The sequence below is a fragment of the Diceros bicornis genome, chromosome 22, assembly GCF_020826845.1.
Source record: "Diceros bicornis minor isolate mBicDic1 chromosome 22, mDicBic1.mat.cur, whole genome shotgun sequence".
In the NCBI taxonomy this organism is placed as follows: Eukaryota; Metazoa; Chordata; class Mammalia; order Perissodactyla; family Rhinocerotidae; genus Diceros; species Diceros bicornis.
Window position 1 is genome coordinate 13,354,137 of NC_080761.1, and position 12,442 is coordinate 13,366,578.

The window sequence follows — 12,442 nt, forward strand, 5'->3', positions numbered from 1 at the left end:
CTTTCACGTGTATTGCTTAGCAGGAGATAGGCAATCCTTTTGCATGTAAATCAGTTACAAAACATAGCAAAATTCCATGTATTTTTCTAAGTCTAGTAAAGCAGTTGATTGTTCCATTGCAAGAAAACACAGAATTGCAATCATTCCTCCCATGACTAATATTTGCTCTGCTAATTAATATTTGCTCTGCAAACATATGCATTTTTGCTTTGTTCCCATGCCTTTCTTCATATGCAATAGTCTCATTTCATTGCTAAATCAAAGGACAATATTTTTGAAGACATGTTAAATGGCAATTGAACTCAACATGTGACGTCCCAGCAATGCACATAACTCAGTTGAAGTGACAAAAATGTGAACAGCTATGTCCAAGCTTGTCCATGCACAGTTGGTGAAAACTCCTTTATGACTGCCACCTGGCAGTCAGTGATTGTAAAACAGCTGCTGATTTCAGGGATGTAAAAATATGGGGAAAAGGGTGTCTCAGAATTAATTAAATATTGCATTTATGTTATTAGATGCAATGCAACACTTTTATTCTTAACATAAACTGCAGATAGCACGTTACTTCATGCCCCTTAGTAATAGGAATGTGAGACTCTTTGAAGCTAGTCCAGCCTCCTGAGGTCGCAGAGGAATAGTCAGATGCTTTTTCAGTATTTGTAGACAGTACAGTGCCTGCTCTGAGTCATCTCTTCTCCATGCTAAACTCTGTCAATTCACTTTGTCACTTTCTTCAAATTTTAATAGGGCACGGTTTTGAGATCCTTCCTTTTGATCACTTTCCTTTGAACTAGGCCTCATTATTCAGACATCTTCAATCCATTGTCTTTGGAATTAAACTTACTACTCCTGTTATGCTTACTAAAATGATAGAATGTTCTATAATTAATTTATTAAGATAAACAAGAATTTTCTTGAGTCTCTTGGTGACTAAAAATTTGGAAACACAAATGCTACATGTACTTGTAGTGTAGTTTTATTTTTAAATGGTGATATAACTTAACATTAAACTAGTTATATGTGATTACTTTGAATTAAGTATGTTTTCAGTCTTATCATTTTTGTCCCTAGTCTTTTTAGCACATCTATGGTGTCTTTATCTACTTTTTTTGAGTGTTGAACGGACAGAGTCAGAACTAGGCTCCTGATTCTGGCAGATGCCTGTGATATTAATTTCCTAGATATGCTGTAACAAGGAACCACAAACTGAGTGGTTTAAGACAACAGAAATTTATTTTTCCATGGTTCTGCAAGCTGGAAGTCTGAAATCAAGGTGTTGACAGGGTCATATTCCCTTTGAAACCATTAGGGGAGCATCCTTCCCTGCTCCTCCCTAGTTTCTGGCTGTTTGCTGGCAATCCTTGCATTCTTTGGCTTGTAGCTGAAGCACTTCAGTCTCTGCTTCCATCGTCACGTGGTGGTCTCCCTGAGTCTCTCTCTTCACAGGTGTTTTCCTCTTCTGATAAGGACAACAGTCATATTGTATTAAGGCCCACCCTAATGACCTCATCTTAACTTGGCAATATATGCAAAGGTCTTACTTCCAAATAAAGTTACATTCCTAGCTACTGGGGCATAGGACTACAACATACCTTTTTTTGAGGGGGAGACAATTCAACCCGTAACACCTGTCAACATTACTTTGTGGGTTGACACCAGTTCATTACTACTCAAGTCACTGCTACTTGTGTACAATAAATCCGCCAGCACTAATCTGATAATCTTTCTTAGCATTCAACCCATATTTCTCCATTCTATAGAAAAAGATCCAAAAGAGAACTCTCTGATTGTTAGTGGACTCACTGAAGTCCCCATAAGTTTTGTGTCCTGGATTTTCATATTAGACCAGTCCTGTAATCCTCTCAGAGCAAAGCATGAGTGAAATGTGACAAGCCATTCTGAGACATTTTATGATGGCTGCCCTCTCTTCTAGGTACTCATTGTCCACTCCTTTAGTAATCCATCCTTGTATCCAGTGGTTTGTTTGCCAAACCTACCATTTTCCACTTGAAATTGGGACTGACATTGGCTTCCTTCCAGTTTTCAGGTTCTTTTGCCTTTCTCTAAGATTTCTCATAAAACAAGGATGGTTGTTGAATGATTTCATTTATAAATTCTCTTAGAGCCTTGGGATACAATTCGTCCGAGCCAAATGACTTGAATTCATATAAAACAACTTTACTACTCTTGGATTTTGTACTCCCTTATGAATGCTTGTTCTATACTTGGCATAGAAATCAGAAGCAAAAACAAGAATTTAGACGTTCTGTTTTCTTTCTATCAAACTTCGGTATAACATCTTTTGCTCCATGCAGTGGTCTTGGCCCTCTTTTATTCATTTTCTTATTTGTAAAATAACATTTTAAAAAGTTTTTGTTGTCCTTAGCACTTGGTAGGTCTGAGTCCACTCATTTTGGACTTAGACTGCCTGACACCATAGTTTCATACACATCCTTGGTTATTCATTCTTTTTTCCATCCTTGGGGTGTATGCTTCTTTTATGCATTTCCTCCTTGTTTCTTTCTCCTGAGATGATTTGACATTCCATAACTGGAACTGTATCAGTAAGAGCTTCCCAGCTCTCTTGAGTCCAGCCATTCATTAGTCATGCTTGGAACCACATACAATGGAACCGTGAATTAGAATATTTTTGAAATATACCTCTCTAAATATCTCAGCAGGGTATTTTTAACAGGCTTGCTCAACTTTTTTTAACTGCAAGTATTATGATCTAAGATGATAGAACTGCTTTCTTCCAAGACTTTTGTCATTTCCCCATCACCAAATAACTTCCCTCCTGGTTAGAATTAGATCTAGAGTAGTAGTTCTTAAAGTTGTTTCTTCTACCACTGGAGAATAGAGATGATCATAAAGGCTAGACAAGGACTTCTCAGAACCATTACTGTTAGCCAAATGCTATTAGCTGCCTTTTCCTGGACAAATGCAGTCCTCATTATTGCTATATTTTTCTTGCCTCTGTGCCAACGATGGGTGCACCATTTAGCCTCTCCACAAAGTGAGGTGACCTGTATCATCACAGCAACATCACTTTTATTTCTTTCTCTTTTAAGATCTACACCGTGTTTTTCAACGTGCTTCCATCAGTGCTTTAGGTATTTCTAAATGGGAGTATATGAGGCAGAGTGTTTAAATGGAACACTACCTCTCCTAGATTTGACTACATTACTAATACCACAGATTTCAAGTTCAGAAGTACATCCTTCATGCAAAATTATAAATTTCTGAGAATCTTTCAAGAATCAGTTCCATGTTTCTTGCACCACTCAGCCAAATCAAGAATAGAAAAAGCTGTCAGGGAGTCTCCTTCCAACTAAACTCTTATTGGAGGATAGTCTAAATTTGGGGGAGAAAAATGATATCATGGAGTGAGTTTCTATTTTTATGGCCTTCAGCCTGAGGGCAGGCTGTGATCAAATTTGCACGGGGTGGCTAAAACTCTGAGAGGAAACTGTAGTTCTCTGGCTTGAGGAATCAGAAAACAGAGATTGGGGTAACCATAGCCACTGGAAAATTAAGAGAGAATCCTAGAAAAGAGAAATTTGGAAAAAGGAAGCCTCCAAATCTGTGTGTAAACTTTGTACAAATCTCTGGATGATTCAGAACCACCATTTTGTGGGATAGAATTTAGATACACAGAAAATAATTGACAGACTTTTCAGCTGCTAATCAGAAGATAGAGTTGGCAGTTTGAATCAGACTAAGCTAATTGTCTGCTTAAAAAAATTAGCACTCTTTAAGAATTAAAATAGAATTCATATAACATTCACAATGTCCAGAATACAATCCCAAATTACTTGAAATTCAAAGAACTAGCAAAATGTGACTCATTATTAAGAGAAAGAATAATCGAAGAATAACAACTCCAAGTCGACCCAGAAGTTGGAATGGCAAGATTTTTAAATCACCTATTATAGCTATGCTTAAAGAGGTAAAGGAAAATATACTCAGGGTGAATAAAAAGATAAAATATCTCATCAGACAAATAGAAATTCTAAAAAAGAACAAAATGTAAATTCTAGACCTGAAAAATAAAATGTCTGAACTAGAAACTTCACTTAACCGTAAATTGGAGATGACAAAAGAAAAGTGTCAGTGATCTTGAAGATGGTTTAATAGAAATTATACAATTTGTAGAAGAGAGAGAAAAAGAATAGAAAAAGAAATAACAGGGCCTCAGTGACCTGTGGGACATTGTCAGAGAGATAGGAGGGAGAGAATGGGGGAAAAATATTTGATGAAACAGTAGCAAAATTTTCCCCAACTGATGGAAGGCCTAATTTTACAGACTCAAGCAGCTCAGCGAAACTCGGACGGGATAAGAACATGATGCCTGGGCAGTCATTGTCAAACTGCTGAAAACCCAAAGATTAAAAAAAAATCTTGAAAGCATCTAGCAAAAAATGACACGTTTCATATAGAAGAACAATGATTTAACTGTTGACTTCTTATCAAAAATATGGAAACCAGAAGAAAGTGAAAGAAAACCTTTAAAGTGCTGAAAACATATAAGCTATCAACCCAGAGTTCTATATCTGGTGAAGATACGTATTTTCAACAGAGGTGTGTGCATCCGAGTGGGAGCTTCCTGGGACATCTTACTAAGACTCTACAACAGTCCTAATAATTTCTAAATAGCTTTAAGACGGAAGGAATATAAGCGATGCTTCACTCAGTGCTACATCACAGGAATGTTTGAATTCTTGCCTCTTGGTATATCTTTGTCTTCTGCTGTGTTCCCGTTATCAGAAATACCCCAGGGCTAGAACAGAGTAGTTATTTGTTAATAAAAGAATCTTTGCCAGATCATAAAGGAAGTAGCCTCTCAATATTCAAATGTAAAGGAAAAAGTTGTAATTGGATATCATTCTTGTCAAGCATCTCATGTATGAAACAGTGAGGTAAGTCACTTCAAGGGAGAAAGGCATTATCTGAGAGCATGTCTGTACGTGACCATTCTTTTTTGCATCCCACCTAACATCAGAGGTGTGTGTGTATGTGTGTGTGGGGGGCATATTCAGTTCTGTTTTTCATTTGAAACAATTCAAGGAAGAAGGCTTTTCGTACAGAATAGTGAAAACTCAATAAGTAATATCTGGTTATTTTTTAATGTTATTGTAGGGGAGAAAAAATTCTCCTCTGCCCTTTTAGGGTTTACATCTGGGCCTAAGAATTAAATTGACTTTAGACAGGGGCCTGGCCCAGTGGCCTAGTGGTTAAGTTCAGCATGCGCTGCTTTGGCGGCCCAGGTTTTGTTCCTGGGCATGGATCTACACCACTCATCAGTGGCCATGCTGTGGGGGCGACCCACGTACAAAATAGAGGAAGATTGGCAACAGATGTTAGCTCAGGGCAAATCTTCCTCAGCAAAATAAAAACAACAAAAAAAATTGACATTAAAGAGATCAAGAGAGGGGCCGGCCCTGTCGCTTAGCGGTTAAGTGTGCGTGCTCCACTGCTGGCGGCCTGGGGTTCGATCCCGGGCGCGCACCTACGCACTGCTTGTCCAGCCATGCTGAGGCCGCATCCCACATACAGCAACTAGAAGGATGTGCAGCTATGACATACAACTCTCTACTGGGGCTTTGGGGGGAAAAATAAATAAATAAAGTTATAAAAAAAAAAAAAGAGATCAAGAGAAAGGCATACACGCTTTTTAAATTATTTAATTTATTTTTTTTAATTTTTATTTTATTTATTTTTAATTAAAAAAATTATTAGTATACACATTTTATTAAATTTTTACATACACATGGGGGCCTTCATAAGAGAATGAAGACCCAAAGAAGTGACCAGAGCAGAAAATTTTTATACCTTTCAGAGAAAGAAATGATACATTTGGGAAGAAATGACAAGCCAAAGTGGTTTGGGCTAGGGGCAGCAAGTTATGAGGAAGTGACTAGAAGACATATACGAGGAGAGGGTAAAACCAGAGGAAGATCATGGTTATTTTAGTAAGTTAGTGTTTGCACAGATCTGTGTCAAAATTGGCTCCCAGTTTCTGGTGATAAGGACATTCTTCTCTTCCTGGTACGGAGAAGGCACCTTTCTCATGGAAAATTTTATGGCCTATTTTTTGGTAGAAAAGGGTAGGTCAGAGGGCTGTTCTTGTATCTGCTATTTCTCAAGTGCCTTTAGCTCAAAATAACCAATACACCAAAGTGGAGTGGCATGTCCTAAACTGTTTCATTATCTTCAGTCTGAAATAAATGGACTTACTTGAAAAACACTGACGACTTAATGTTCAGCTGTTGGACGTCTGAACCTTTCATTCACTGCCTTCTAAAATTTGGAGATTGGCAAGTTGGGATTCCAAATTGTTAGTCAATTTTACCCCTAAATCATACCTCAGAATTCATATATATTTTAATATTCACATAAAATCTTTAGCTATGATATTTAAACATTTTATAGCTAAATATGTCCATCTTTTCTCTTTTTAATTCTCTCTTCTGTATCAATTCTCAAAATGTTTAAATATGCTTTTTAATTTTTAATTAAACACAACTGATGGATACTTTCTCCTTGTAAAATATCAAAAAACCCCAGACACACACGTTTCGCTTCAGCTCCTCTGAAGACATTCTCAAAACCGGTCTCCTCCTTCTGTCTGAAAGTAATGAGAGCGATGAGTTTAGCTCTGTCATTCCAAACACATTCCTTATATCTACAACTATCTATATTTATCCTATAGAAAATGCATTCTTTTACGTATTTTTAGCATAATATTACACTGTATATATTATTCTATAATTTACTTTTGATAGTTATCAGTATGCCTTCAACATCTATCCATATTTGTATAAATAGAGTTGGCTCATTTAAAAAAACAATACAAATATATCACAATTAGGTTATTCAGCTAAATTCTGATGATGGACATTTAGGTTTTTCCTGTGTTTTTGTAAAATAAGCCATGATACAGTAAACTTCTTGTACATGCTTTATTGTGTATATATGCAAGTGTTTCCCTAGGGGCAATATCAAATTGTGAAGTGTTTGGGTCTTAGGGTGTGAACATTTTCATTTTTCATAGATAATACCATGTCATTCGCCAGAGTGGTTGTACCACTAAACCTTCCTACTTGCAGGATACTCCTTTTAGTTACATTTCACCATTACTTAATATGTGAAATAAAATACGTTTCTTAAGCCACAAAACCTAAGATATTTAATATCTGGCCTTTTAACAAAAAATTTGCTAACTCCTCATCTAATGGAAATGGCGTGGTATGTTATTATTGTTTTAATTTGCATTTCCCTAGTCACATAGTAAAACTGAACATTATTTCATATGTTTATTTGACATTTGTATTTCCTTGTCTATAAATTGGCTATTTGTAATTTTTGCTCATGTATCTATTTTTTAAATTGATGGAATGAACTCTGTATGCAACCTGAATATCCGTTTTGCTAGACACTGTTGTTTGTCTACAAGTGGTTGTCTCCCTCACGCATTCTGTTTTGCTAATAGAACTTCGGTTCATTCTCAGGTACTGAACAGTGATGTACTTCTGGGGATCTGAGCCTCCAACCAAATCCTAAGGAGGGGAGCGTAGAATTACGATTGTTCTAAATAATTGTGACAATTGCATTCCCCCTTGCCTGTGATTAGTTTAGGCTTGAACGTGTGATGAAATGTGTCCATTGCGATGTGAAGTCCTGCTGGGTATTTTCCCTTCATTTTAAAAAAAGAATACTGAGATATTCTTTTGCAGCCTCTGTTTGCTTTCTTCTCATGTGATTTCTGGGAATGTGAAAACCATCTTTTGAGCATAACAGTAGCCAGATTAAATGGGCAATTCAGCAGATGAAAGTAACAAAACAGAGTTCTAAAAAGACAGTGGGGGCCGGCCCCATGGCTTAGCGGTTAAGTGCGCACGCCCCGCTACTGGCGGCCTGGGTTCGGATCCCAGGCGCGCACCGCCGCATCGCTTCTCTGGCCATGCTGAGGCCGCGTCCCACATACAGCAACTAGAAGGATGTGCAACTATGACATACAACTATCTACTGGGGTTTTGGGGAAGAAAAAGGAGGAGGTTTGGCCATAGATGTTAGCTCAGAGCCGGTCTTCCTCAGCAAAAGGAGGAGGATTAGCACGGATGTTAGCTCAGGGCTGACCCTCCTCACAAAAAAAAAAAAAAAAAAAAAAGACTATAGGCTTTCCATTTTTGAGCCTCTTTATAATGTAGGCTGTTTTTAGATGGATTTTCTTTTACTTGCGGCCAGGTACAACCTAACTAATGCATTTAACATTTGGCACTCTTCCATGTGAATTTTAGAGCCTTATTGTCATATTCTAGTCACCTGAAATTATTAGAACTATTTTGCCTTTATAGATTAATATGAACTAAATAATATATATAAAATATTGAGTCTTTCCATAAGAATCTCTCCATTGTTCAAGTCTTCTATTAGGTCTTCTAATAAAATTTTCTCTAGAAAGATTTTGCAAATTCTTATTAGATTTATTACTAAGTACTTGATAGTTCTTGATACTATAGGAAACGTTTTTCTTTTGCTTATTACATTATATATATATTGGTTTTTGTACATAATTATGATATTATTATATGACTAACTAATGATATAATATATGACTAACTTTCTACATTTCTTTTTTTGATTTTAATAGTTTATCTGTGGGTTTCCTTGAGTTTTTTATGAAGCCAGCCATATCATTTGCTAATAATTACAATTTTGTGCCTTGTATCTGTTGCCTATTTTTTACCTCTTGCATCTTATCTAATTGCATTGCTTGAGATAAATACAATGTTCAATAGAAAGTATGAAAGAAGTCGTTTTTGTATTGTTTCTGCTTTGTTTCTGAATTTAATGAGAAATGCTTTAAATATGTCATCTGTAATATGAGGCTTGTTTCAGGATTACTGTGGCTATGCCTTATACCCAATTAAGCTCCCCTTTTATTTACTTATTTATTTAATTTTACTAATTTTCCAGGTCTTCTTTTTTACTAACATGAATTAGTGTGGAATGTTATAGCAGAACATTATAGCCTTTATTCAGATAATGTAGATTTTTCTACTTTAATATGTATTAATGCAGTGAGTTACATTAATTTACAATTATTATATTCCTAGAAAAAAGCCTACTTTGTTCTGAGTAGATATAGATAGGTGCTCTAATAAAATTTTTCGGAATGTTTTTGGATATTGTTTTCTTTCCCCGCAAATGACTAGCTCTTGGATCTGTTCAATCCTTTATCTTTCTGTTTTCTTGTTCATTATTCTTTCATTTTTCCTTTGTTACTATTTTCTCAGATTTCTTTGATTCTGTTTTCATAAATTATTTAATTGGATGCATAGCATAACTTTAGTCTCTCCATTTTTTTCTTTTAAAAATGTTTCAGGATGGGGCCGCCCTGGTGGTGCAGTGATTAAGTTCACATCTTCTGCTTTGGCGGCCTGGGGTTCACTGGTTCCGATCCTGGGCGCACACCTACTCACCACTCATCAACCATGCTGAGGTGGCGTCCCACATAGAAGAACTAGAAGGACCTACAACTAGGATATACAACTATGTACTGGGGGCTTTGGGGAGAAAAAAGAATAAAAGAGGAAGATTGGCAACAGATGTTAGCTCAGAGCCAATCTTCCTCAAAAAAAAAAAAAAACGTTTAAGGTGATGAATTTAACTCTAAGAACCATTTTGGCATGGTTATATAATTGTTAACTTCCCATGAAAAGTAGGGGGTTAGATTTATTCATTTATTGGTTCCGGTTTAGCCATCACACATTGAGTGTTTTTCCTATCCCAGACACTTGAAGTGTATTATCTAATTTAATCCTCAAACGATCCTTTGTATTGTCCTACTTTCCCAGGTAAGAAAACAGACGCTGAGAGGTTAAATGACTTGCCTAATGTCACGCAGCTTCTGACTGGTGGCACCTCTGACTTATCTTTGCCTCACAGAATCTCAAAAAATGTCATTTAAGCAGGACCCTGCTAGCAGTGTGGTCTCTTTCATAGGATTTTTCATCAGCTTTACCTTTCCTCAGTGTGTGTTTGGATTTGATGGATGGTATGAAACATAGGGTTGGAAATGAAAAAAACAAGAGGCTAAACTTCCTATTATGCCAGAAGATATTTCATATCTTCTGTTATTGGTTATTTGAGCTTTGCTTCTTCAGTAGTAGTTACCTACATATGCATCATGTAAACAAATTTGATAAGAACATGGATTTTTCATGGAGAAGGTTAATATTGGAGCTGTGAGCTTCAGGAAGTTTCATGGAAAGGAGTTATTTCAGAATTACAGTTGTTGGAGAAAGGAAAATTAAATTTTGCAATCTACTTTCTTTAACCTTACTTCAGAATGCTCCTTATTGCGGGAGGGTCACCCTACTTGAAGGTTATAAATGAAAATGACTGGAATATTTTCTGCAAGGGACGTTTTCTTAAATCAATGTCTGTCTTTAACTAATATAACCAGGAGTATTAAAATTGGATTCATGATTTTACTCAGGATTAGGGACAAATTTCTTTGTATAAAATAGAAAAAACGATGACTATGTGTTTGCTTTTACTGGTCTTAATGGACTAGCTTAATTAAACATTTAGGAATATGATATAACCTCTTTTCCAACATACTGAATCACCAAACTGGTATTATTTTAAAAGATGTGAAGGAAACACGAAAAAGAAACATTTTGACTCCGTTAGTGGTCAATTTATCCACAAATGTTTAAATTACTGGGCTTGTTTTTATGGTGATGAACATGATAAACACAGTCTCTGAGAGGATCTGATGATGTAATTCAGAGAAACCAACAGAGTTTAGTGACCTCACAACTTTCATTAAAGAAAATACTCTCTAGAAACTTTGCAATGTGATTTTATCGATTAGGCTTTAGCAACTGATTACAATTTCACTTTATTCTTCTCTCAGGCAAGACATGATATTTTTTATATCACTTTTGATGTTTTCATTAGGCTAGCAGTGCATTAGAATCCTGATTTATTACTTCCTTGAATGTCAGGCCCAAATATTTTCTGTCATTTTTAAAGTAAAAAATGTACTTTTCCAAGTCCTTAATATTTGATTTGGGTGATGAGAAAAAATTTCTCTTTGCCAAGTAAATCTGCCTTATGCAGAACACATTCATTTCAGTGAAACTAGAGGAGTCATATTGTTTTTTATTTGCTTTGGTTTCTTTGCTTTTACTAATTTAATGTTACAAGGAGCAATATTTGCGTTACCCGTTGTGTCCTGGTGAACTTTATTAAATAATATTGTGAACCCACTAATAAATGAATTATCTCACTCTAGGCAATGGACCCACCCTAATTACGGATAAGTCTGATTGTTAACTAGGAATAGAGGTTATCAATATGTGGACTCTTATTTCTTTGTTTTTTCTTTTTTCTGATGGGAGAAGGTAATTAGAAGCTAGGACACTTGACATCTTATTTTGGTGAGTGATCTAATTTGAGCCCTACCTCTCTGGGCATAGCAGAGCTTGCAATCTTGGGAGGGAAACCTGAGAGGAAGCAGTGTGGAACCGTGGAGGCGACTCTTCATTTCCACAGGGTTGCTACCCACATGTAGTTCCATTTGTGCTTTTGCTTCACTTCACTCAGCTGAGCATGGCTGCTTTCCTGATCCTTTACATCTCATACCACTGAGCTTCATTGTCTCAGGTCCATAGTTGCTCAGTTGTACATTACTCACACTAATATTCTAGGCTTCAAATCTCGGCCAAAACCAATTCCTCGAGATTCACAGGTGGTGAATCATCAGAGGGCATGCAAAATACCCCGAGAATCAACGCCTCACTGAAGCCATTTCTGCCAAGCAAATCTGTGATAAAACAGGCTTGAGCACTGCATTTTGGAGATGGAATGTCCAAATCCTCAATGCAGCCATCTGATCGATGAATTGTCTCAGTGATTGTACTAGAGAGAGAGGTTCACAAAAAGTTCTGGCATATTGCTCCAGGATCTTTTTTCACATATTGTGTTTATTTGAGAAAACAAGCCCATCTCTTATTAATACTGACAAATTGACCACCTGTCTTCTCTCATACTCTTTGCAATATTTTTTGTTTCTCCTTTCTGATAGTCCATCTGATCCTGTCGTTTGTATTAATAAACCTATCTATGTAACTCAGACTGCTCCTTTGGAGAGTCATGAATAAACTATTAAGTTCCAAGCTCTATCTGTATATTGACTGCTTTGTGGAAAAATGGAATTAAAGGACTCGTCTGTGAATACCAAATCATTACATTTGTGATGCTAGTGGATTTATAAGTCTATTCCCCAGGGCCGAGTGCATCCAGAAAAAAATGACACTATGTGTTCACTGGGGGTAGATTCCTGATGTTTTAGGGATCCCAAGATATAAACTGTTCTTGGGTTAGATAGGAACTATTAGTCGGGGCTCGATCTACAAGGGCTCAC